The sequence below is a fragment of the Lepidochelys olivacea genome, assembly GCF_965140295.1.
Source record: "Lepidochelys olivacea isolate rLepOli2 genome assembly, chromosome: 19".
NCBI classification, from domain to species: domain Eukaryota; kingdom Metazoa; phylum Chordata; order Testudines; family Cheloniidae; genus Lepidochelys; species Lepidochelys olivacea.
Genome location: NC_140429.1, coordinates 10,937,789 through 10,962,425, shown reverse-complemented (window position 1 = coordinate 10,962,425; position 24,637 = coordinate 10,937,789). Strand labels below are relative to the sequence as shown.

Genomic DNA, 24,637 nt, shown 5'->3' with positions numbered 1-24,637 from the left:
ATGGAGCGTGGTGGGAGGTGTCTGTGATTTCTTGACTCTGGGACGTGGCTGGAGACCAGGGGCTCGGGTGCGTGTTTCCCCGGTGGGACTGTGGCTTGGGAAAAGCTTGTAGGCTTCAGTGTTTGTTTTTGAAAAAAATCAGCCCCTAAAGTGCCCAGCCTGGTTGCAAAACACTGGCTGGACTTGGTCCGGTCGACCTCCCCTCTGCTTCCTCCTCTGCTCCCTTGGCTCATCCACCATTTGCTTCCTGTCTGCCCCTTCGCACCAGGAGCCGTCTTCTGTGCAGCTCCTGCCATGTGGCTCCCTCCCCCGTAGAGCAAAGCTAGTCCCTGCACCAGAGGGGCTGGATAAGGGTTAAAAGCAATAGCGCTGGGAGCCTGCTTCCCATCAGGGCCTGTGTTGCAGGGAGACAAGTTAGTGCGGTGACGCCATGGGCCCCGAAAAGGGCAGAGATCTGCAGCATCCGTGGGTGGCTCCGTCGCTCTCGGCAGCCTCGGATTAATGTCCTGGGACAGGCTTTGCACAAAACGAGCCTCTCCTAGAGTTTTGGAGCCGCTCATGTATCCAGGTGCAGGCTGCCCCCTTTTCCCTCCCCCTCCCTGGCCCGCTCAGCTAGCTCACTTCTCCCCCTTGGATTCAGTACTTTGCTGTGCAGATGCTCACTCTGGCTCCCTCGGGCATGGGGGTAGGGGGGCGGGGGCAAAGAGATCAGAAGGGGGCATCTTGCAATGCGGGAGCCAGGTAGCTGAAGGTCACAGGGAAAATCTGGAAGTGGAGTTTGGAGCTGGACTGGAGAGCCCTCCGCCTTTGATGGCGGGGAGATGGGAACAAAGCACGGCAAAGGAGTTAAAGGGAAAGGGAGCAGCATCTCTCTTCATGCATGCCCTCGTCTGCCAGGGGGCTGAGCACTTGGCGCCTCAGGAATGGGTTCCTTGGGATGTCCCAGATGTGGAGTGGGGGGTGGGATCTATGTCCTTGGGAAGATTTGTTTGTTTTTTTTTCTTTTTTCCCTGTGGAGCCTCTGTAATTAACACGGTGGAAGGGATGGAGGAGGGTCCCTGGGACCAGCTTGTGCATTATTGCCAGATCACAGGCAGCAAATGTCGAGAGCATGCCCTGGGTTTGCAGGCCCGAAGCTGGGCACCTCGGGAGCGCCAGCACCAAGGGAAAAGGCTGAATTTATTCCAGGCCACAGCATCTCCTTGACCCCAGGGCCCAGCATGAAATGTGACCCTGCTCGTAGTCGCCCACCTGACATGGCTCCTGGGACCGTGCTAGGGAAAAGGGATGCTGGGGCAGAGGGAGTGGGAAGCCTGACTCCTGGCATTCTGTTGTGGGCTTGTAGCCGAGAGCCGTGGGCATGTTGTTTTCCCCGCTCCCTGGTTTTGATGCAGAAGGAGCGGCGGCTTGTGCTGTTGGGGTATCAAGCTGGGCAGTAGCTTCCTGGGCCTCCAAGTCGTCTCCTTAGCCAGGCGCGTTCCTGGCCTTTCTCCCGTCTCGCCGGCAGGTTCCCGTTTCCTCCTGGGGCGGCGGGAGCGTAATGCGCTGCCCGTGAGGGACCTGACCTGCAGGAGGTGCTCTGCCAGTGACAGAGCATGCATGCTGCCTAGGTTCCAGAGAAGATGGCCAACCCCTGTCCGTGACTCACCCAGACAGATCCCAGCCCTGCTGCGTATTGTTTCGGCCCCTGGCACCTGAGGATCCTCAGCTGCTTTGCAAGCACTAATTGGTGATACACACGCACACCCCCGCAAGGCGGCGGAGCTCTGTTCACACCCAGTCTGGGACTTATCCAAGGTCACACGGCAAGTTAGCGGCAGAGTCCAGGACGGAATCTGACAGCCTTGGTGTCCAGTCTGTTGCTCCGACTTCAGACTGTGCTCCCCTCCCCCAAAACAGAGCGCCCCCCCCCCAAGCTGGCTTTTGGCCTTGCCTCTGGGCTGGCTGCTTCCCAAACAAACCCAGGGGGTGGGCGGGGGGCAGGGGGGACGACACCCTGGCTGCGCCTGAGCTGCCGGAGCAATGCGGCTCGCTCGTCTCAGCAAGGGAGTTGACCCGGTTTGGTTTTTCCATTGTTTCCCTTTGCAAGAATCCAGAGGTGCCCACATGGAGCAGGGAGCTCGTGATGGCAAGGGGGCAGGGGAGGCCCGCCGGGAGGTGACCCAGGGCCGGCTGGGGGAGAGGCACCGGCAGGCTTGCTCCTTCGTTTTTGCTCCTCCTCCCCCTCCCTATAGTTCTTAATGCTAGATTGTAAGCTCTCGGGATCTGCATCTGTGCGGCATCTTGCGCAATAGGGCCCTGGTCCTGGTCGAGGTCTCTGGATGCTGCTAGACTACAAATAATACTGATAATGAACGAGCAAAGGAAAAGCGAGTACTGCAGGGAACAGAACAGGGGTGGAGGATAGTCCAGGGAGCACAGAAAGGCAGCGGGCATACGGACACAGACTAATTCCTGCCCTAGCCAGCAGGGGGCACTGCAGGGGGCAGGCTGGGAAGGGATACACTGAGCACCAGAGCGTTGTGTATGCTCTGCTTGCAGGGAGGCTGCGTGACCTTGGCTCCCATCCCATAGCTGGTGCCGAAGGGGGCACTGGGGCCATCTTCCTCTCTGCCGAGACAAGCCAGTTGTCTCCGGGATTTTGGCGGGACAGGAATCTCTCCTGCCCCGGCTCGCTGATCCGCGAGGCGTCCCTTTGATCTCAGCGCGAGATGCAGCAGCCACGTCATAGAGAGGGGCTTCATTTTTACGGTTAATTGCAGGCCCTCTCCTGCTCCTCCATGGGAGAGAGAGGAGAGGAGAGGAGAGGAAGGAAGCAAAGGAAGAGAAGTGGGGGGGGAGAAAGGAAAAGCAGAACGGGGTTTTTCGCTAACAAGCTTGAAACCCTAGGAAGGAAATTCGGGGTGGGGGGCTGGTCCTTGCATCATGGTGCTGCGTGTCTCTGTGTGAGAAGAGGGTTAACCCCAAGGGAAGGGGAACTGGCGTGTGCCACACCAGGCATTGCCAGTTAATTGTTAGTTTAAAATCCAGTGAATTGGGCACTTGGACAAGGGAGCGCCACTGTGGAGGGAGCAGGGGTGCAAAGCACCTCCTTCCCAGCTCTGTCGCTGCCCCTCAAACCTTCTGCTGCTGCATCCCCTGTTCCCCAGTCCTGGCTCCTCCAGCTGTAATCCTGACCTGCAGGCCCTGCTCTTCCAGGCTGCTCTCCGGCCACTCAACAGCTCTGCTAACGCACCTTCGTCTGCTGCGCCCCCTGCTAGGCCAGTCTTGAGCTCCCCGCTGCTAATGCGCTTCGTTCCTGACCCTATCCCAGGCCTGGGCCCCTGCCCAGCTCTGCCGAGGCCCCTCAGCCCTGAACGGCAGCCCCCGTGCTACAGCAGGGCTGGGTCTCTCCTGCACAGAGCCGCGTCTTCTCTGTGCCTGTTCTGGTCTTGGGTGCCCAGGCAATGCGCTGATCCATCCCCATTTGGATCCACAGCAGCCCCTGGCCCCACCCGCCTTCCAGGGCCTGCAGCCCAGCTGCCAGTGCCTTGTCCGGGGAGAGGCTGTTCCAGTCCCCACCCAGGCCCATCCTTTGGGTCTCTGGGATGAATGCAGAGCATCTGCAGAGCTCCCGCTGCCTCCCTTCCCAGGGACTGAGCTACCCACTTGGGAATCCACCTGCGTTTTGGTGCTGTGGTGGGGGGATGCCCAGGGGGCTCCCCTCCTACGCATGCGCTAAAACTGGCTTGGGGCCAGCTCCCTAGAGCTGAGAGGCGCCCCCCCCCCGCCACGAGGGAGCGATCCCCCCCCAGCCCGCCGCACACCTAGGTCTCTGTGCATTCACTTACTCCAGAGGCTGGATGATCCAAAGCTGACTGGTAGATCAGTCTGTCTGCTCGTGAGTGGTGGGATGCGCTGCCTGAGGGAAGTGGGGGCTGTGAAACATGGGGGTGATGAGTTAAGACCGAACTAGGTGAGTTCCTCCTTTCCGGGGTTTTCCGGCACATCCGCTCCTGGTTCTCCTCCTCTTGCTCCAGGCCTGCCATTCTGCACAGCCTGTTAGCTCGACAGGGGCCCTGTGGCATTGTAGCCGGGGCAGCCCCCTGTGCTCTCTTGCTGCCGGGTGGGCAGGAGGAGTTGTGGCTCCAGGTGTATGTTATGCCATGGGAAGGAAGGAAGCGGTGGAGGTCTGGGCTGGGATTTGAGCCTTCGCTCAGCAAGAGCCCAGCTCAGTCAGCCTCTAGCATGGGTCGGGGGGTGCATGCACCGCAGGCATCAAACCCTGCCCTAAACTGGGGACATCCCAGCCGGGTTCAGTCGACGGCAACACGCCCTTTGGCTTCAGTGGGACCTGAGCTTGCCACTCCCAGTGTGGAGCAAGGGCAGGCCCTGGCCTCATCTGGGAGCAGGCTCTTCCCTGGCCAACCAAACCATTTGAACTGCTGCCCAGTTTAAACAGGACCCTAAAGCCAGTGTGGCGGGGGCCACTAGCTACTATCAGCCCCTGCTAGCCGGGGTCAGAAGGAAGTGCCCCAGCCTGGATCTCTTCGGCTCTGTTTTCCTAAGCCTGTGGCTGAATGGCACTTGCAGGGGGCCGTAAATCCTTGATCAGCTTTGCTAAGAGTCTGTCAGAGGGGAGGGTCAAGCTGGCTGCAGGGTGGCACTGGCAAATTCCTCTTGGCCCCTTTACCAGGGGGCCGGTGCGAGGCATGGCTGGGGTACCCGCCTGCACCCTTAGGCTCAGCCCGCAGGGAGGTGACCGGGGATACTGGATTCAGCAAGTCTGAGCCTGGCGTCTGTCGAATGTCACCTTACCCAGACAGTCTGTGCTTCCCTCTGTCTCCATATCAACCGTTCTGCTCCAACCACCTGCACGGGGTGCGGTATTGAGTGGCTGGAACAGAAGAGCCATTAGGCAAGAAGTATTAGCTCTCCGCCTCGGGTCTGCAGCCAGTTCCCCACCTTCCGCCCATTGCCTCCTCCCCCGGATGCTGGGCTGAGACCCATAAATCACCGCTCTGGGGCCTAATCCCGGACGGCTGACTCAGACTCTCCTAGTCCCCTGGTGAAAGAAACAAGCCGAGAGATCCTCTTTCCCCACCTCCCCGCCCCAGGCCGCTCTGCACGGCTTCATTTACTTTAACCCTGGGAATCAAGGGTGACGCCTCGTACTTGCCAGGGCCAGCTCGGATGAGCTGGCAGCTGCCGGGGCCCCCGGTCCCACCCTGACGAGGATGGTGGGATGGCCGCTGTGCGAGCTGCAGGACTGCGCAGTGAGGAACACCAGCTGCTGGGAGCCGGGTGGGGAGAATCCCTGGAGCATTTAAGCTGCCTCCCCCAGTAGGCAGGGACAACGCTCCAGTGCGGTAGGTGCTCACAAGACGTGGGTTCGGTTCTCTGCTCTGCTGCCAACCTGTATGCAGCCTTGGGCAAGTGAAGTCAGCTCATACTGTGTGCCTCAGTTTCCCCAGCTCTGAAATGGGGAGGGGCTGCTACTGATCAGTATGTGAAGTGATAGGAGACCTATGGGTGGGGAGTGTTAATGATAATGATCTCTCAGCTCTGCTCGGGATATAGCACAGGCCTCTGAACCGGGACAAATCCCCAGCCCAAGCAGGCCTCGCAGAGAGCAACTGTGGGGAAGGAGGACAGGGCCTTGCACTGTGTCCTGCACTTTGCAGACGGGGCAGGAGGGGGGCTCCCTTCAACAGACCAGATGTTCTTACCCCATTGAGGGGCAGGTTGGGGAGCGAGGGCCTTGTGTATGATTGGAGACAATGTGCACATGCCCCAGTTACATTTAGCCCCTGGAGAGCCTCTGAGGTCCAAGTGGCCCAGAGCGGAGAAGCCTGGAGGCTGAGGGCACCTCCTGGCTACAGTAATGCAGAGAGGACAGTAGGGGCCCTGGGCTTTGTTCTGAGTGACCCAGAGGCGCTAGGTGCTGTGCGCTCCCCTTCCCCACGCCCAGCTCCAGCCCACGGCCAGGCTGAAACTAGGGAAAGGGGCTTTGTGGGGTGTACCGAGCCCGAGGAAGCTCGCAGACAGACAGATGGACGGATCCCTGGGGCGCAGGGAACGCGGATGCCTGTCTGGATAGCTAGATCTCTCCTTTGGCAGGGCCCCCGCGTTGCTAGTGGAGCTGAAAGGATGTTTGTGTGTTGGGGTCAGGGGATCCTCCGCCGATGTGAATCGAGGGAGCCCCATTGACGTCGGTAGATCCAGGCCAGTTGGCAGCCGCAAGCGATCCGGCCCCACGGGCACGAGAGAGGCCGCGGGCCCGATTCTCAGCTAGCATGGTGACCGTTGCCGTCGGCGGAGTGGCTCCCAGTTCGAGCCGGTGCGTGAGCTCGCAAGCGCCTCCAGCATCCGGCCCCGTTCCCCAACGCGGTTTGAATCCACTGCAAAGGGAAGGTCTCAGCCCCGCCTCGCCGCACCTCGTCCGTATCGGAGGATGCGGGGGAGAGAGATGTGTTTTCCTTCCAGCCCTTCCATTGCAAGTCCGCCTGCTCGTGTGTAATTTTACCACGGTGCCTAAATGAGGGACAGAAGTAAATTGACCTTTTAACCCTTTTTCCTACCAAGGGATTATAGCCTGTTTCCTGTTAAATCTCCTCAAGAACCAGTTTCATCCTGCTTTGGGGTGGGGGGGAGTCCAAGGGGGCTTTATTTTTCCTTCTCTCCCTGGCCCTCTCTCTGCAGTTCCAGTTGGGATTTCCAAGGCCTGCTAATTACCCCAGGCCCTTGCTGGTGTTCCCGGTGAATGACCCGGGCTCCTCTCTAGCCCGGGAACGGGGAGGCAACGTGGAAAATCACGACCAGGAAGGAGCTGAAGGCCGGGAGTGATAAATATTGAAAGGGTGGGATTTGGATGTGGGCGCAGACAGCTGCGGTGGTTACAGTGTCACACTATCTCTCCACAGGTTTACTGACCCATTTCCATTCACACGGCTGCCAGTATCTTAGCAACTGCAACAGTCCCCCAAGAACAGGCATATTGCCTGCTATTAGTGACTGCTGCAACTGTGTCAAGGTTAGCCTGCTCCCTGAAAGCCCTGCCGTGTGTGTGTCACAAGAAGCCAGCACGGGCTGTTTTCTGACCCAGGCACGCATGCGCAGGTGGAAGAGACGGGGTGTGTGTATGTGGGGGTGGGGGGAGGAACAGCCCCTCTCTCCAGCCCAGCCCCCTTCTTCCCCGGATCGTCCGGCTGACCCCTAAGTCCGCTCCCTGCCGCTTTCCCGGGGGTGCGGGAAGGGGCATGCGGTTGTGTGCGCCTAGCAGCCCCGCTGTGCAATGCAGCTGTGGGTATGGATGACCTTAGCCCTTGTCTGGGGTGGGGATTTACCCCCATGCCAGCAATCGGTGGCCGGCCACCCAGGGGAACCTTCCGGGGGGCTTGCAAAGGGGCAGTTACACCAGCAGCCGGCCAAGCTCCCCACACAGATGGCGAGGGCCTTGGATTGGAAGCTCCTTGGGGAAAGAACTGCGTCTGTTTTCACTGGGAGTTAGGCATTTGGGCACCTCACTCCTTTAAGGTCCTTTGAAAATGCCGGCTTGTGTACATCGATGGGCCTGTTGGTTGCGGGTGAGCAGCACCCAGAGCTTCAGAATAGAGCCCTGCATGGGACTGGTTTTTTAATCCCATTCCCACCCACTCCTGTGTTGTTTCTTGCGTTTTTATTCTGCTCCCATCTGCAAAAACCTTAGATCCCGAAAGCGAGACAGATTCCCCCATGCTACTAAAAAAAACAAACCCCAAACACGGTCGGTTAATATATATATAAATGGCATTTAGAGACAATTTTCACCACTCAAAGAATAAAACAAATCTTGCTTAAACCATTCAGTGTTTTCCCACAAATTACTGCAGTCTGTTGTTTTGTTTTAGTTTTTTTGCCACCCAATCCTGCCTGCAACAAAGGCAGCGGGTCCAGTGGGACCCGCAAGATTCCAGTCCCGGTGCAAGGCTCTGTTTCAGAGCCGTGGCATTTCTGCAGATCCAGGCGCTGTGGGCCAGACAGTTCAGCTCCCAGATGTTCAGGCATCTAACTAACAGAGCAGATTATCACAAGAGCATATCACCCAGCAGTTCCCATTGGGACACACGTGGCCTTGTATCCCAACAGCCATAGGCTGAGCTCTTGGGGATCTGGGTCTGACTGCAGGGCCAGAGCACTTTGGGAACTCACCCTCCATGTTGGTACACCTAACACAGACAGGGCGGGGCTACGGTCAGTATTAACAATCATTCAGGACTGTTCACGCTTGTCCCTAAAATGACATTTGGATGTTTATCTCGTATTTTTACCATTCAAAACCGGGCTGTTGGGTTATTTTATTTTTTTCCTTCCTAATGAAGTTTGGCAGGTGTTTAGTCCTGGATGTGTCTAACTGGTTTTTTCCTTTTTCTTTGGCATCTTTGTATTGAAGAGATGTAAATAAATCAGGCAGTGGGGAGAGAGAGGGAGAGATTTAACTTTGAAAAGAGGCTGCTTAGAAGATAAGCATCCGTAACTCTTTTTTTCAAAGCTTCTTCTGGAGAGACTTGCACCCGTGCAGTCTCTCCACTCCTGTCCTCGTGCTCCTCAATGTTCTCTGATGCGAGCTGGCGAGTGTGCATGGTTGTGCACGTGTGTGTGTGTGCATGCCTGCTTGTGTACCACTGCCCTCTACTGGATAGAATCGGAACTGCGCAACTGTGTGCCATAGGCCCTGTATTCTCAGGTGGTTGGGGATCTCTGCGCTTTGGCGGACCTGAGTTTTGCTTCTGCTAGGACCAGTGTGTGTGGAGCAGTAAGTTCCCGGGCATCCCAGAATTGATTACGATAAGCTTCTCCATAACAGAGCTGCTAAGTGATTAAAGCAGATGGGTTGCGGGAGACACCCAGTTTCTCAACGTCCTTAAATACAAATGAACGTAGTATAGTGCTGACTGTCTGTGGGGTAAGACCCCTGCCGTTCTGTGTGGGTCGGGCGGGGAGGGGTCTGAACCTGATTTACATAGAGATTTACAGAATATTTTACAGTCAAAACTAAGCCCATCTCCTCCCTGAGTGCAGGGAAGGAGCTGTTCATTGGCAGAACTCACCAGCAGGACAAACCTGCTGTCAGCTCTGGTTTGGCCTTGCCCCACATTTGCAGGGCGAGGCTGTGTTTGCCCCTCTAGAAGTCCCTGCCATGCGCCATCACAGTGCAGGCTGCTCAGAGCCACCGTGGCAGGGAGTTTGCCTTTGTACCCTTTTCCTGTTCATCCATTACCACTAACACACTGCATGCCTTCCAAGCACACTGCAGGCCTCTGCCATCCCTGCAAGATAGCGCAGTGTCATTAGGCTCATTTGCAGATGGGGAAACCGAGGCACAGAAAGGAGCAGGGACTTGCCCCCTGGCAGTATGCTGAACCAAAGGCAGAGCTAAGAATAGAACCCAGGAGATCTGGGTCTTGGGCCAGAGTATTCACAAGAGCCCACCTCCTGTTTAGTCACCAAAATAAGGGCCCAGATTTTCAGAAGAGGTCAGGATGGTGGGTGCCGAGCAGGCAGAAAACCTGGCTTTCAGTGTCCCACTCGGAGCTGTCAGGTGCTATTCCCCTCGAGCTTTTGGAGATCGAGCTCCAAACTCCCTTTAACTTCAGTGGAAGCGGGAGCGGGCCCGTGCTGTCTGCGCATCTTTGAGTTTAGACCTGATCCTGAGCATTTGTTCAGTGTAGAGTTGTGTCGGGGCCTCCCGCAGACCCTGCTTGTGTGCTTTGGTACAGCGATACTTCCAGGCCTCGTAGTGAGATAGTCCAAGCCACAAAGTGCTTGCGAGCTCGATGGACAACACGGACAACAGGCACCGAGAGGGAAAGGGACGTGCCCAAGGTCACCCAGCATGCCAGTAGCAGAGCCAGGAATAGACTCCAGGTCTCCTGACTCCCAGTCCAGTGATCTCTCCATTAATCATGCTGCTGCCCATATAAACAAAAGGTATCCCTGGCCACCGCAGCTAGGCCATGAATCACAGTCTTGTAGGACTGGAAGGGACCTCGAGAGGTCATCTAGTCCAGTCCCTTGCACTCGTGGAGGGACTAAGTATTATCTAGACCATCCCTGACAGGTGTTTGTCCATCCTGCTCTTAAAAATCTCCAGTGATGGAGATTCCACAACCTCCCTAGGCAATTTATTCCAGTGCTTAACCACCCTGACAGTTAGGAAGTTTTTCCTACTGTCCAACCTAAACCACCCTTGCTGCAATTTAAACCCATTGCTTTTTGTCCTATCTCAGAGCTTAAGAAGAACAATTTTTCTCCCTCCTTGTAACAGCCATTTATGTCCTTGAAAACTGTGACCATGTCCCCTCTGTCTTCTCTGCTCCTGACTAAACAAGCCCAGGTTTTTCAGTCTTCCCTCACAGGTCATGTTTTCTAGACCTTTAATCATTTTTGTTGCTCTTCTCTGGACTTTCTCCAATTTGTCCACATCTTTCCTGACATGTGATGCCCAGAATTGGACACCACACTCCAGGTGAGGCCTGATTAGTGTAGAGTAGAGCAGAGTAATTACAGGGCTGCCTGTAGAGACCTAGGGTTGAGAATGGTCAGCAGGCTAGGTATGGATTTGCAGTTGGATCGGGCAATGTCCTGGAGGGGGTCCTATGCCCAGAAGTATCAGCCCAGCCTAGAGCAGGGAGATGAAGATTCCTCTCTGGGCAGCCCTGGTGAGCCCCCACAACCAGCAGGCTCCTGAGCATCTCAGTGATGTGGACAAATTAGAAGGAAGCAACCAGAATGATTTAAGGGGTTGGAGGGATTGATTTATCCAGAAGAATTAAAAGAGCTTAATCGGCTTAGCTCAGCCAAACGACAGCCAAGCAAGGTGGGGCTGGGGCTGGGGTGGGGGGAGGAGACCTGTCTACCATGTCCAGAGCAGCCCAGGAGACGAACCATGCTGGTTAGGGTGGGTAAAGGGGATACTCCTGGGCATGATGGTGTGACGGGGAGGGCAAGCCCCGGCTGAGTAGCCAGGACACTGTGCCCGTGGTGGCATCCACAAGGCTGGAGCAGCATCCCTGGCGGTGGGAGTTCCACTGGATCCTTGAGTTATTGCAAACCAGCCTGCATGGCACGGGGCATGGTCCTGACTGGCTGGGGGAGGGACATCGCCATCGGCTGTTTTTTTTCGGTGCCGTCCTGGCACATGGGGCCTGGGAAGGGACCTGTCCCCACCCTGCTGCTGGAACGGCTCACGGGCATCACAGCGGTCCGGACTCAGAACTGAACTCCTGCTGGGAACAGAGAGAGCCCCGGAGCCGGGGCTCCTATAGGGAACGCAGGGGCAAGAGACTCAAAGAGCCGACAACCAAGCCCAGGCGGGGAGGGCTGCCGAGCTCTGCTCTGGATTGAGGCGGGGGCTAATCTCGTTGGCCTCGGTGGGAATTGCACCCAGTTACCCCAGGGCTGCCTTTGGCCCAGCGTCTCAGGGTTTAGATGGAAGGGGTGGGGGGCACAGCTTGATCCTGGAGCTGGGCTAGCTGCCATCCAGGCCGCAGAGAGCGAGCGAGATGGTGTCCCAGAGCGCCGGATGCCTCCTGGGCATAGCCTGAGATGGATGGCAGGGGAGGCTACAGCCTGGGTTTGTGCTGTCCCAGCTGTTCCCGTTGTTGAGTCGCATTTTGAATGAGACAACGTTAGAAAAAAACCACCCCTATTCTAAAACCATGTTCCGGTCTGAATCCTGGTGGGTGGGTAGCTTTGCTAATCTCTGGGGTTATACACGGCCGGCTTCTCCCCGCGCCCCAGGAGCTACCCCTAGGGGGTGCACTGGTGCGAGAGTTGCTGGGGCGTGTTTCACTGTCCTCACCATGCTACCCACGCGGACTGAGGACATGAGGTGTCTCGTACCCAGGCGATCCCTCGGAGAATTTCTGAGGTAGGCAGGACATAATTACTTGCGGGGGGCTCTTGCGGAGCACGATAGGGGATTGTCAGGGAGCACCCGGGGCGGAGAAAGGGGGTCAGGAGAGCCTCTGTCTCTTCCAGAAGTCAGCACCGCGCACCTGTGCGGTCACTGAGTCACTGCTGACTCAGAGGGAAGTGCGCCCCCTATGGAATCGCCAGTGCCGCTGCTTGAAGCCGGCTCTTTCTTTGAAGATCTCCTATCCCAGTTCTGCTCAGGCCATGCTTGGCTAGGTTGCTGGGTTCTGCTCCCAGCTCAGCCTGGAATGGACACAGACCTCATTTTATTTTTCCTTAATTTTCTTTCCTCTGCTCCCGCCTCTCCTCCACCCAAACATTTTGTGGGTCTTGCGGTCTGACCCTGAAGCAACTCAGTGCAGGAAGCTCTCCCCTGCGTTCAGCCCAGCTCGGCAGCCGGAAAGCAGAGAGCTGCCTCCTTTACTATGGGTGTTTGTAGCCATGTTCAGGAAACTGTAGCTTAAAACACTCAAGGTAATGAAACCAGAGGCCCTGGCAATTGTGGGTGGGGGTCTAGCCAGTACATCTGCCTGCCCTGCCATGCCGCCGGAGGAGAGGAATGCTTGTCTGGGTACTGGGAAGGGAACTAGGGGTGTTCAGTGAAAAGACAAGGTGGCAAATTCAAAACTGATGAAAGAAAATACTTTTTCACCCAAGGTGTAAGTAGACCGTGGAACTCATTGCCACAGGAAGTCATTGAGGCCACAAACTTGGCAAGATTCAAAGGGCTTGGACATTTCTCTGGATGACACCAATCTAGAGTTGGAATAGTTCACACCAACATACGTTTTGGGAGAGAGAGGAATCCTCCATGCATGGGAGTTTGAGCCAATCTCCAACTACGAAGATGAAACGTAATATTGGGGCCCTTGCCTGACGCTCCGTCCTCTGAAGCATTTGGGGCTGGTGCTGCTGGAGACAGGCCCCTGGACGAGATGGACCTTGGTCCTGATCCAGTCTGGCAATGAGAATGTCTCTGGGTGCTTCCAGGCACCGCTCAGCCCCCACCCCCAAGCAGCACCAGGCTCCTCTCTCTTACCGCTGCAGCTAGAGAAGGTGGAGGATGGGCAGGCTCACTAGAGGGTCTGGGCGCTGCACTCAGGGACTCTGAGCGTGTGTGCCCTAAACTCACCCATCATCTTCCCCCGCCAGCCCCCAACGCTGACTCTCGCAGGCAGGATTTGCAGCCAGGAAGCGAGGGAGGCATGTTCTATAGGCCACCGGACTGGTAGGATATTAAGAAAAACTGGATATTAGGAAAAAAATTTTGACTAGGAGGGTGGTGAAGCACTGGAATGGGGTCCCTGGGGAGGTGGTGGAATCTCCTTCCTTAGAGGTTTTTAAGGTCAGGCTTGACAAAGCCCTGGCTGGGATGATTTAGTTGGGGATTGGTCCTGCTTTGAGCAGGGGGTTGGACTAGATGACCTCCTGAGGTCCCTTCCAACCCTGATATTTTATGATTCTATGAACCCCCACCCCAGCCCTGGAAATGTCTTGGGGCACATTGGCCCCTTGGGTAAGCAGGGGCAGCCCCAGTGTAACCAGTGGGGTGTTGCCCCCCCCCCCGCCCCGCTGTACTTTGGGCAGTTCCTGGTGCCCTTCCCTTTGCCAGCACTGCCGGGGTGGTGAGGTCAGCCCCGCTCAGGCCAGCTGTGGCTGAGGAAAGGCTCCAGCACCCTGGCCTGCCAGGGGCAGGGTTGCTGCCGGCAAAGGGGCCCCTGGAGAAGGGAGGCCCTGGAAGGCCCAGCTGGTTTCAGCTAGTACAGGTTGAAGCTTCCTGCAGCTCTAGCATAGCTCTTCCTGGGCCCGCAGCAGGGGGAGCCGTGGCGAATTCTCCAGCTGCTTCTGTCGAGAGACGTTAGCCTAATTAAAACAGCCTTCCACCTGGCAGATTGGTTATCAGCTCCCGGCCGTCAGAGAGCCACCAGGGCCGAAGGCTCTAGCCCAAAGCATATGGCTCCGGGAGTGTGTTTGAGAGCGAGGGCATGAGCACGGCGTCCAGCCGGGGCGGGTGCACAGAAAACAAGTTGCCTTTTCAAGGCAATTAGCTGGGCCAGGGCCACTCGTTGCCCCTGGGCATTCCACTCACTGCCCCCGCCCACCAGTTGGGCACTGGTGCATCCAGCTCCGTGCCCCTCGGCAGTGAGATCTAGAGCCACCCGGAGCTGGGCCGGAGCCGGGAGGCAGCGAGGAATGTGATGAATAGGAACAAAAGGTCTAATATGCCTTCAGATGGGGTGAGTGGAGCCAAAAGGTTTTCTGCTGACCCCGCCGCCGCTCAGCCCCATCCTGGCTCCCTCCCTCCCACACACACAATCCCTTCTGTTGACATGTCAGCATTTCTTCTTGCTCGGGCCACCAGGTATGGGGCCTGCTTGGGGTGCTGCCCGCAGCCAGGTCGGTGTGGAGGGTGTGAAGAGCTATTTGTTTCACAGAGGGCTGGGGGAGGAGGTTGTTAACGTGTGGCTCCGGTATAGACAGGGCTCTGCAGCCGTAAAGCGCTTTACAAAGGAGTCAAGGGAAAACAAAAGAAAGGGAAACCGAGGCACAGACAAGCAGTGACTCACCCACGGTCAACTAGCTGGCCGCTGGCAGAGCTGGGAATAGAAGCCAGGTCTTCTGTGTTCCCGTCCAGCATCCTGTCCACTAGGCCACACAGCCTCCTGGTGTGATATTGCATCAGACCAGGTTCCCCCATAGAGATCTTTACCTCTGGGACTCCAGTGCCCTTCTGATGGGCCTTCCTGTTTGGTTTGTGGGGAGTGATGCAATATGTGGGTGTGGATCTAGTGCTGGTTTGATGCTCTTGGGGCTGGACTCCTTTATTTGCCCAGGGAACAGGTCTGGTGCAAGCTTTTCTGGGGTCTGGTCAGGGCCGGCTCATGCTGGTTAGGGTAGATTTCATTATCATTGCTAGTATCTGTGCTCCGTTGCGCTAAGTTCTGCACTGGTAGCCGGAGGGCACCTACAAAGCCGTTGGGAGGTGTGATTGCACATGATACGTGTGAGCTGGCTTGGATCAATCTAGCTCGCGAAATATCACGATTACAGTGTAGACGGAGTGAGCATCAGTCCCCGCTCTGACAAACTTAGTCTGACTAGACAAGGGAGCCTGGCTATCCCCGTGTTATAGGCAGGAACTGAGGCCCAGAGTGAGGAAGTGAACTGTCTGTGGTCATTTTGGGAGAGCCGGCTCTCATGAGGGCTTTTAACCACACGGCCATCCTCCTTCCCACGGAAGGAAGGTGTCTGTGATGCACCGCCCTACTCACTGCACACAGCTCCCCCCAGTGCCATCAATGCTTTGGCATTAGTGGAACAGGTAAGAAAACACCTTGCATTGACACTTTCCATCTCTTGTCACTGCCGACCTGGCCTGGATTAATACCAGCGTCCTGGAAGGTGAAAGCTGCTCCCGTTACTAGTCACTAGCCAGTCAAGGAGTGGAAGTCAGCTAAGAAACACACAGTAAAAGAAAAGACTTCCAGAGCTCCAGCCTGCTCCTAATCACCCCTCTATAAAGCCAGAGTGACTCCACTGGATTTACACTGGGGTAGCTGAGATCAGAATCTGATGCACCGTGTTGGTCTCTGTATCTAACCTATATTGAGTTCATTAGCATGGTATCTTGGCCCTCTAAGAACTGGGCCTGTTTTCTAAATGGGGGCCTGATTCTGATCTCACTGGAGGAGGTTTTACACCTGTCCATTGCCTTCCTGATTTACCTGGGGGTAAGCTTGTCAAGCAAACAGCACCATATACCCTTTGCCCCCTGAGCTGCACCGTTTCACCTCCTCTTTGCCCCGGCCCGACCAGATCAGCGGGCCCTGTTCGAGTGCTGGGTGTGTCGCAGGCTGGGGATGCTGTTGCTGCTGTCTGGACATTAAGGGGCTGTAAAGTGCGCTAGGGTGTTCCTGTCCCTGAGTGCGCTGCACCAAAACAAGACACTGCACTATAAACCCACAGGGCCCCGGCGAACGAATCCCTGCTAGAGTGAGGCCTGGCTCCCTAGCCACAGCCTCTCGGAGCCCTGCGCGCAGGAGGGCCAGAGCGCAGAGACTTACACTGACCCATGGCAACTCCACGCCAGCAGTAAATCATACAGTGCTATGCTGGTGAAGCTGTGAGCGGGGTCAGTTCTCTTCAGAGTGGCCCAGGGTGCGGGGACAGGGACCCCTTCCACTCCTTTGCAGAGGGGGGTGCACTCCCGTCTCACTTGGGTCCATGGCCCCCTGCTCCCCTTTCAGGCTCCGAGGGGCATCACCTGTTGCTGGCAGACCCTGCGACTCAGGGCACAGTGGGATGGGGAGGTCTGCAGGGGGAGGTAGGAGAGGGTTAGCTGGCCATGGGTGCATGCAGGTGGCTCCTTTCCCCCAAAGGCTGAGCCAAGGACAGCCACCCCAGATGGCCCTGCCTAAGACTGAGCTAGGAGGACAGCTAGGAATTGGTGCCTGGAGTTGCTTAGGAGAACTGTTCCTCTCCCACCTCCCGTCTCCTGTGGCCTGAATAGAACAGGCAGCCATGGGAAAAGTCACGTGCCTTTTAACTGGCAAGAACCTGGCTGACTCACCTTGTTGTATGGTGCATGACACGGTCCGAGTTCACCTGGGGTGTCCGACACTGCTCCCTGCTTTGGAGTCCCACCCCCCACAACCTAGCCCCATTGATGCACCGAGCTTTGCCAGCGTTAGCCCCATTTTGCATGGGGGAAACTGAGGCACAGAGCAATGCGTGACATGCACAGGTCGCCTGGTGGGTCGGTGGCAGAGCTGGCAGTAAAACCCAGGGGGCCCCTCTAACCACTAGACAGGGCTGTCTGCCTTGGTGGGTGCTCTCCACCTCGCCCGTGGGCGGGTCCTCTGGCCGCGAGCTGGCTTGTGGCCTGGTTTCTGGGCTGGGGCAGGTGGCGGTGGCCTGGCGCAGCGACCCCGGCAGCGGCCTGGGAAGGGTTAATGGCGAGTTTGCTGCTCCTGCAGACAATTAGTGCCATCTCGCTGACAACACCACAGTGAGCTTCCAGCCTCCTCCACCTCCCTCTTCCCGGCCATTTCAGCTGTTTATTCTGAGCCTTCACAATTGGGATTCTGACTGGAGGAGTTGGCTCCCCTCGCTGCCCTCTGACCTGCTGTTGCTGTGGAAACTGGAGCCAATGTAGGACTCTGATGGCAGGATTACTGAGCCTGAATTCACAATCTCTAAACTCCCTTGAACATATAGAGAGCCGCCCCCCCACCCCTGGTTCCCATGGAATCCAGCTCCCGTCCCATTCGGAGTCGGGGCGCTGAGTCACGTGCCCCGTCCCCAGCAGCCCTCAGGCCAAACCCTGCCCTAAGGGGGTTACGCTCCCCATGCCAAGGGAGGGAGCATGGGCCTGGCAGCCAGAACTCCTGGGTTCAGCTCCCAGCTCTGGGAAGGCCCAACACCTAGTGGTTAGAGCCAGGGACTGCGGCTCCAGACTCCCGGGTTCTCAGATCAGTGTGGGGGTGTTTTTGTGGGGCTAGAACAAGAGACTGGGGGTCAGGACTCCTGGGTTCTATTCTCAGCTCTGCCCCTGCATTGCCTCGGTCAAGTCTTTGCCCCTGCCTATGCCTCAGTTTCTCCAGCTGTAAAATGGGGCTAAGTGCCCTTTAACCATCTCACAGGAGCAGTGTGACCTTTCAGAGCTTGAGCTTCGCATGCGAGCCAATGACAAAACCTCCAGTGATGGCCAAGGGCTCAGCTCGCTGGTGTTCGCGAAAGCTCAGGGTGATTCTTGCGTGGGATCCTGTCTTGGGCCCGTCGCTGGAGGACCTGAGTGCCCAAGATGCCAACCGACAGGCTATACTGCAGGCTTTTTGGGCTCGCTGGCTCTGGGGGAATCATAAAACCTCCTGCCCTGTAATAACAAGCATCTTCCTTTCCTCTGCAAGCTCTCCAGGCCCTCTTCCTACTTCCCCTAGGCAGCCTGCCTCCCATGGAGCCCTGCTCCCATTTGTGTGGCTATATCAATCCCTAGGGGTAAATGCCTGGGTCTTGCAACTTTTCTTCTTGCCCCTGTGGCCTCAGTTCTTGCTCCCAGCCTCGGGGCTCCTGACAGCTTCTTGCTGGCTGCCTTCCCCCTTCACTTCCAAATCTCATGCGGTGGGGAAGGCCACTGCTAAATAAAGTGGGAGTGAGCGGAGGGGAGAGCTTGGAATCTGGGCGAGACTGTGAATTGCCTGGAGAGAGCCCGAGAGGTAGAACCGATAAATCCCCTAGCCTTTGATTAGAGCCACACAGCTTGCCCCTTGCCTCCCTTTCCCCTTCCCCTGCGCTGGGCGTGCTCCCTCTGCCCAGCTCAGTAGCCCGACAGCCCTGCTCAAGCCCGTGGAGTTGCACCAGCTCCCCCCAGCCAGACCCTTTCTGCCTTAACGCGCACAACCCCCTGGAAGCCGGTGGGGTTTGGATGGTAGGAGGGCTGCAGGATCAGGCCCTTGCGTACGCAGTGGGGAGACCCACTCCGGTGCCTAGGAGCAGAGCTCGCTGTTTTTTCTTGTGCTGCCTGCTCGTTTCCCCCGAGCAGCCAGCTGGGGGCGCAGCACTCGTGAGGACCCCAATGCTGCATCCCCCACCCATCTCACCCCCGTCTGTTTGGTGCATTGCACACACAGATGGGTGCATGGAGGACCCAGGGAGAGTGGCCAGCCCCGAGGGGCAGTAGAGGCCAGTCCACTGCCAGGTCCTGGCTCTGCCCTGGGAGCCATTGCTCTGTTCCCCCTCCCCCCCGCAGGGCTCCTGCCCTCTGGCCTTTCCTGAGCCGGCTGCTGCTGGAGAAACCAGACCCCTTTCCCACACTCTGCTCCCAGCCAACTGCCCCCAGCTGAAACCTGAGCCAAAAGCATCTGCAAGCCTCATGCCCCAGCTGACATTCCAGTTGTGAACAGAGCCCTCTCCCCCCTCGCCCACTCACCCCCCCCCCATCACTCCTCTCATCTGCTCCCTCCTTTCCTCTCTTGCACTTTGCTCACCCCCCCACCTGCTCTCCATGGATTTTCTTCAGGGCTGCGAGCCTGATTTGGCTTCTGATTTCTCCTTTCCCTCCTGCAGCTGCCTTAAGCCTATCTGGACCTCATCCACCCTTCTGCTCCCTGTTCTGTCCAGTGCAGCATCCCAGAGATTGAGCGGGAGGGGGGCACCTAAGCCCTTGAAGTCTTTTGAAAACAGGGAGCCCTGTCCCCCATTTTAAAGGTCGTCCCCTCTTGCTTATCTGGGGGGTGGGGGGAGGGAGAGACCTGGTTTGGCTGCGCCACTGACTGGGTTGGTGGCTGAGTGTCAGGCTTCACGCTCCGGGCCACGCAGGGAACCCGGAGCTGCGTTAGCCATGATCAATTAGTGCTGCTCGCTGCCCCGCAGTTCTCTGCATCCCCGCCTTGTGCTGCTCTGGGCGGGCCCCTTGCAGTACCGATCGCACCCTGCAGGCGACTGTCCTGCCGGTGCATGGTGCCCCCCAAGCCCCATCTGAGCCAGGGCACAAGCAGGGACGGGCAGGGTGCCCTCCGTTGCAGCACCGTAGTGTGTTGGCATCCTCCAGCATGGTGTCCCGGGCTGCAGCGGGCGCTGGGGACTCAGGAGAGCTGTTGGGAAAATTGGGGAAAAGGCTGTTTTTGGTGCCTCGTTTCCCGACCAGCTTTAGTAAATGCACTTTGTCTGTGCAGGATGCTGCATGCCCCGGTGCAAACTCCCCAATCTGCGTCCAGACCCTCATTCTGCAGGATACCACAGCAAAGGTCCCCAGATCTGCCCGCGAACACGCTGGTTCCCTGCAGCCGCCTGCTCCGGGCTGCCCTGCCAGCCAGTCTCTTGTGCATCGGGCTGCAACCAGCTCAGTCTGCACGACAGCCAATTTTGCTGCATTATCCTGCAAGGGTAGGACGCTGGACTGCAACCAGGCATCTCATTGCCAGACAAAGCCCCGGAGCCCGGTTCTCCTCTTCCCCCGGTGGAAATCCAGGGGACTGGTGCTGAAGTCAGCGGAGATCAGAATCAGGCCCCTGGGCTTTGGAAGGTGCTGTGAGCAGCACAAGGTGGAGGGAGGAGCCTGCCCACTGAACAGTGGGTCGAGTCAGGGTTTGCAGGAGCCTGCCCCTGCTGACATGCATGGAAATCTAAGCTCCTTGCCCCTCCCTGTCACATGCCATTCAGTGGGCTGGCTTCCCCTGGGCATAAGCAGGCACAGCTGAACCAGGGCTAGGGTGACCAGACAGCAAATGTGAAAAATTGGGATGGGGGTGGGGGGGTAATTGGAGCGTATATAAGAAAAAGACCCAAATATCGGGACTGTCCCTATAAAATCGGGACATCTGGTCACCCTAACCAGGGTGAACAAAGCTGGCTGCAGTGGCCTTGTGCATGCTTACAGCAGGGCTGAATTTGGCCCCGGCTGTATTTCCTGGGTGGGGGGGGAGGTTCCTCGAGACTCATCAAGGGACTTGCCCCAGGTGCAGTGACCTCCCACCTCAGCCCCCCAAAATACACAGCCCACCCCCCGCTGTGCCCTGGGGAAGCGTCGCTCTGGTTGCTGGGGCAGCGGGAGATTTGTGAATGGTGCATCAGGCCCTAAAAGGGAGCTTGCATGCCACAGCCATCAAATCCAGCAGAGCTACACCTGCCCTCCCCAGGCCGGGCACTTAGCTACGCTGCCTGGCGCTGTGGGCATTTGCCCTGGGGCCTGGAGCCTCAAGGGCGTCCACCACTTTGTATCAGAAAAAGCAGGAGCCCTCCCCAGGACGCCAGCCCCATCCTCTCCCTCCCCTCCGTTGCTCTGCCCTGCCCCAGGGGCGGGCTGCACTCTGCTCTTCGGCAGACCCTTTTTTCCTCCACAGCTGTACCTGTTCCCAGATGTGTCTGCCCCTTCCCATTCTCTTTGGTCCCTTCCTCTCTTTGCATAGTCATGGTTCAAGGTTCTCCTTGTCCCCACCCCCGCCTGGGGGGTGTGGAGAGCAGTTTGCAGTTCCCACTTCTTGAAGGCGCAGCGGCATTGCAGAAAGCAGAGACACGTTCAGTTGGCCAGCGCCGTACAGCCAGCCGGGTCCATCTCCGCCATCACGGCACCCAGCCAGGCAGGACTCCGGCACTTTGGTGTCCTTTGCACCATGGACTGGGGAGATCTGGACACTGTCCTCTCCGGGGAGGGGGGAATAGTCCGTGAGGATGGATCTCAGTTTGCCTGCCCCTCTGTCTGTAGAGTCGCTGAGGGTAAAGGCGGTTGAACGGCGTTTGCCCACTTCCCATTTGGGGAATATGTAGTTTACCCACTTCTCGCCCTTGGTGTCCACCATTGCCACTGGCCTGCAACACCCAAAAGCTTAGTTTACCCACTTCTTTTACCACCACCTCCTCAATAGAAGACCTCAGTCCCCTTCTCCACCTCCCCTGCCCCTCTGGCACTTGGCCTGCGGTAGCCCTGCTCTGAGCAGCTCTGTCCCAAGGGCTCGGCATGGCAGGTCTGCGTGGGCTTCCCCGCCAAGAAGGAGTTGCATGCGCAGGCCCCTGATGTCGGAATTCTCCGTGGCACGCGCAGGGCGCCTGGGGGTGCAGAAGGGCGTGTGCCCAGCGGCCATCAGGAGGACAGAAAATGCTACCTTTTGAGCATTTGCTAAGAGGCGCTGCTGGTGCCTGGACTCTGCTTCCTTTGGGAATGGATTGTTACTCCTCTCCCAGGCCTAGGTCTTCAACTTGGGGTTTCCCCACCTGAGACCCAGCCTGTTAATGTGCGTAAAGTGCTCTGAGGCACTTGGAGGAAAGCCCTAGAGAACGGCAAAGCCTTCACTCTTCTGCAGCTGTGGGATTGCCAGCGTCATGACAAATCCCAGCAGGAGGTAGCCTCCTGGCAGGTCAAGCCCTGCCCAGTGCTCCGGCTGGATATTCAGTTTATGCCCAGCCCTGATGATCTTGTCGCGCCACCAAAGCCTTTGGTAACGGCTCGATTGCTGGCTCTGTAGCCTCCCATTCATTGGTAAACATGCTTCTGAATTCATTGGTCTTCCATATGAATAACATGGCCATACCAAGAAAGCTGCTGAAACCAAACCAGCGCAGGGGCATGGACTCCCCCAAAGCGGCTATGGCTGGGGTTGGCCCCCGGTGCCCTGATTTTGCCATCACAGGTGCAACATGGCTGGTTTTATAACTGGGCATTTATTAGGAGTGGTATTATTTTGTCTCTTGGTGGAGCTCTCCAGCGCCACCGGAACCCATCGGCAGAGAGTGAGCCAGCCTTCAAAAGGAAGCCACTCCGTCAACGCCCCTCAGCAGCTGCGTTCTCCTCAATTAGAAGAGGTAATGGAGCAATTTATGGGCATCTCCAAAGTGATGCCTGAGTGACAGGCTGCATACGATCAGCGCCGGGGCTCTGCCAGCAACTTGTGTTTTTCCAATTTGAATGGAAAGCTCCCTGGCAAAAATAATAACAAATCCCCCAGTGCGGCAGGCACAGGCTGGGAAGCCGGCCCCTCACCCCAGCTCCATCATCACCTGGATGCCTCTGTTCCTTGCACTTGGGCTGGGACGGGTAGCCTGGGACAGGTTCCCACGTTCCAGGTCAGGTTTATTCCTGGAGCTGGCAATGCCATGGCTGGGGTGGGGTTGGAGGAGAGCTCCTTGCAGCACCCAACTGTGCCCCCTCTGGCCACGTAAGGAACAGCATTCGCTCCAGCCCAACTCTGGGGCCGGAAGGATGGCGACTGCAGTGCAGAGACAGGGCGGGGCTGTTCAATGGAGAAGATCCTTCCGCAAGTGCGAGAGATGAAGGGCCTCACTGATGGGTCTGGTTTGGGGAGGAGGGCTGGGAATCAGGACTCCTGGGTTCCACTTCTGGCCCTGCCACTTGCGTGCTGTGGGATCTTGGGCAAGTCGCGTAATCTTGCCGAGCCTCACTGGTAAAACAGGTCTGATTATATGTACGTGCCTCGCAGGTGTGCATGAGGGATCCCTCATTAGTGTGGGGAAAGTGCTCTGAGATCCCGGGGCACAAGGCTCTGTACAAGTACAAAGTGGCGGTCCTCTCCCCTCCGCGCCGTTCATCCTTGGTGCCAGGTGTACAACGCTCTGGTGGGGGGGTTAGGGGACAAGGAGAGTGGGGCAGGAAGGATTCCAGAAAGTAGTGGGTTTGGGGGTGCTTGGCAGGGGAGGACGGGGGGCTGGGTGCTGTGGGGAGCATGACTGAAGGAACAGAGGGAAGGGGGGAGCAGAGCCGGGAGGGCAGAGGGTGGGGACATGAGCGGGGAGAGGGTCTTGCGGGAGAGGAGCTTGGACGTGGTGCAGTGAGAGAGGGGGGATTCGGGGGGAGCGGCGGGTGGCCTTCAAGGCAGCGTCCGGGCTGTACCCGGGAGGTGGGAAGGCTGGAGAGGTGGAAGTTAGAGGTGCAGCACTCCGGGGGGTTTGGGACAGCGCTGCATGGGGGGGGCGCAGTCCCACGGGATCAACCCCGTCAACCAGGGGAGTAGACACAGCTTCCCGCCACCGATGCTCCCACTGCCCCCCTCAGTTCTCCTCCCACTGGACACAACGGCAACCCCCTGCTGGGGACTGAACCAGGAGCTGCTGGGCCCCCACTGCCCTGCCTCTCACACCCCAGGGCAGTGCACGGCTCTGATCCAGCAGCCTCCACACCCCCACTCTGGTGAGGTGTAAATGCTGGCGTGAGGGGTGGGGCTGGGGGACCCAGGACGGCTCTCCCAGCTCAGTGTCCCACAGGGGCAGCATTGGCCTGGGCTTGGGGGGAGCTCCAGGGAGCATCTCCTGTTCCTGTGGCCTGCTCCTGGGGATGGGACCGGGTGCCGTGGCTCACCGGCCTGGGTCTCTCTCACTGCAAATGGCAGATGGGGAGCTCTAGCTTGTGTGTGTTTGCTTCACATGCCTGACTGGCATACTCTCTTAGGCGTTATGCTGTCCCTGGGTGTTCACCTCTCTTCCCGCCCCCTCCCAGCCGCCGGGATCTGTGCAGCAACATGCTTCCTTTGGCAGCCTCTCCACAGGCCCCTCTCGATCCCCGTCGGCCCTTCCGAGCCTCCTGCCCCGACGTCTGGGTCTCCTGGGAAACCGGCTCCTCGGCCAGGCGTTTCCGCTCAACGAATGTGCGCCCCCCCCCCCCCGAAAGCCCACCAGCAGGGTCGTAAATCCTGCCGGGGAATTCTGCCCTTCTTGTCTAGCTGGTTTCTAAAATTGGCCGAGGGAGGGACCTGTGTCCTCCCCCACCCCTTTATCTGCCCTCCTCCCCCCCCCCCCCCGCCCGGTTTGCTGGTGAGTCACCAGCACCGCCAGTGAAGTGCACAGGGGCTGGGCGGATTGAAACCCAGCCTGGGGTCGTCGCGCTCACGCTGGCCTGAAATAAGGACAGCGTGCTGGGGTGGGTCACCTGGCGAGGGAGAAGGCGAGGGCAGGTTCCTGCCTGGGCATCACCAGCCCACAGACTCAGTGCCGTGGGCTAGGAGGGCAGATGGTGGCATTGGTAGCTGGGGACGTGAACCGCCCGGCTTGCACACCTGAGCCAGCCTCAGGAAACAGGGGCCTAGTGATTCCTCTGCCTCTCTCGCTCCCCCGCCGCTGCTTTCCTGCTCTGTCCATCACGCCCTCCGCTGCCCCCCCTGCAGCTCCCTGGCTCTCTCCTGCCCTTGGGGCTAAAAGCCAAGATGGGCGCACAGGTGACTGGAGCCTGTGTGGGGCGCTGCACGCCGGCCTGTGTGGC

At 57.9% G+C, this 24,637-nt stretch overlaps 1 protein-coding gene and 1 long non-coding RNA gene across 5 annotated transcripts in view; both read left to right on the top strand.

Annotated features, from left to right (window-relative positions):
* AHDC1 (AT-hook DNA binding motif containing 1) overlaps window positions 1–24,637 on the top strand; it is a 104,304-nt gene that overhangs the window by 54,434 nt on the left and 25,233 nt on the right. The gene's annotated exons all lie outside the window — the stretch shown is intronic.
* LOC311510187 lies at window positions 5,012–7,819 on the top strand. The gene is made up of 2 exons (XR_014709040.1): window positions 5,012–5,348; window positions 6,100–7,819. It is a non-coding gene; the product is annotated as an uncharacterized lncRNA (long non-coding RNA).